This window comes from Elephas maximus, chromosome 27 (assembly GCF_024166365.1).
Source record: "Elephas maximus indicus isolate mEleMax1 chromosome 27, mEleMax1 primary haplotype, whole genome shotgun sequence".
Taxonomy (NCBI): Eukaryota; Metazoa; Chordata; class Mammalia; order Proboscidea; family Elephantidae; genus Elephas; species Elephas maximus.
The window spans coordinates 6,962,870-6,964,789 of NC_064845.1; the positions used below are offsets into that span (position 1 = coordinate 6,962,870).

General features: G+C 44.2%; 1 non-coding gene across 1 annotated transcript; it reads left to right on the forward strand.

The window, feature by feature from the left end:
- The first annotated feature begins 1,522 nt into the window (after positions 1–1,522).
- On the forward strand, positions 1,523–1,629 carry LOC126068531 (U6 spliceosomal RNA). The gene has a single exon (XR_007515727.1). It is a non-coding gene; the product is annotated as a U6 spliceosomal RNA (small nuclear RNA).
- The last annotated feature ends 291 nt before the right edge of the window (positions 1,630–1,920 follow it).

The window sequence follows — 1,920 nt, forward strand, 5'->3', positions numbered from 1 at the left end:
GTGCCATTATTAAGCCCTTCGGAGCCCTGCTGGTACAGTGGTTAAGAGCTACAGCTGCTAGCCAAAAGGTCAGCAGCTCGAATCCACCAGCTGCTCCTTGGAAACTCTATGGGGTAGTTCTACTCTTAGAAGGTTGCTATGAGTTGCAATTGACTCGGCCATGGGTGTGTGTGTATTAAGCCCATAATTTGATTGGTTTTTGTTGACGTCCTGGTGATGGTGGGCGCAGATGTGTGGCCAGGCTAGCGGCTCAGGAGACAATCTGGAAATAGAATGCAATGGGGGCAAGTCCTCGGACTCCTTGATTAACACCTCAGCTGCACTGCTTCCCAGCTCTATGCACTCTGATTTCGGCTTCCTAAACCTCAATTTCCTCATCTGTAAAAATGGACAGGGTGGGGAGGGGATAGCCCAACTCATTGTTTTGCAGACTAAATGAGATCTCTCCTGTAAAGCACTCAGTGAGAGATTGGCAGTAGTTTAAAAAAAAAAACAAAACTCATGGCCGTCGAGTCAATTCTGACTCATACCAACCCTATAGGACAGAGTAGAACTACCCCCATAGCGTTCCCAAGGAGCAGCTGGTGGATTCAAACTACCCGGCTCCCAACCACTGCACCACCAGGGCTCCTGGCACTAGTAAGTACTCTGTAAATGTTTGTTATTATTGTCATCATTATTGAACAGTCTTAACTGGGCCAGGGTGATTGCAGGGTCAATGAGGAAGAACAAGAAGGTGTCAGGCTGGGTGCTCAAATCTTAATACTACTGCCTATTAATTCCACCAATACAGGCTCACCCGTTTTGGGACTTGAAGGCCTTTGTATTTCCAGGTGTTCCAATTAAAAAGCAAAAGACCTGAGGGTGTGTGCATTGTCCTGCTGCCTTAGAAAGCAGGGGTCCGGAAGGGAAGGGCCCAGGCAGACCACCAGCTCTAGAAGGGTGGTTAAGTGACTTGTGGTAGCACCAAAATGCTTGGGCTTAAATGCCACTACCCACAGGTACCAGCAACGTGAGCTTTATTTTTCCCATTTGTAAAAAAGATAATACTAACAATTATATTTACCATACACGGCCCTGTGGAAAATTTTAAAAAGACAACACATTCTGGTTTTGCTAAGGCCTAAAGATATGTTTGTATCATGTTATCAAGTCGAACCAAATGAAATTGCCAATATTTAACCCTTTTGACCTATAAAAGCTACAATTTCATACAGTTCAGCCTCATACAATCAGAGCTTCCTCAAGTAAATGCATCAACCCCTTTGAGGCTTAACTTTGCCATCTATAAAACCAAAACCAAACCCGTTGTCATGTAGCAACCCTACATGACACGGAAGAACTGGCCCATGGGGTTTCCAAGGAGAGGTTGGTGGATTTGAACTACTAACCTTTTGGTTAGCAGCTGCGCTCTTAACCACTATGTCATCTATAGAACAGGAATAATGCTACTTTCATAAACCCTGCATAAAAACCCTGCATAAGATGGTTATGAGATGATGGATGTAAAAGCGCTATGTCAGTGCTCACTTGGGCAGCACCTATGCTAAAAAGAGAACGATACACAGAAGATCAGCACGGCCCCTGTGCAAGGATGACATGCACATTCATGAAGCGTTCCATATTTTTGAGTACCGGAAGAGGAAAAAATTGAACACAATTAAGAAAAATGTTAACACATCATGATAAATGTAACTAATGTCACTGAACAATTTGTGTAGAAACTGTCAGACGGGAACCTAACTTGCTGTGTAAACTTTCACCAAAAAAAAAAGTACTGGTCAGTTGTAAGAGGGTTGCTACTGCCTCAGGCGTGATGTTGGGGGTTTATTGATTCCCAGCTGAAGGCAGCAACTTGCAGGCAGAAAATGACCCAAGATAGCATCGGAAGGGACTAGAGCACAAAAGAGGTAGACTGAT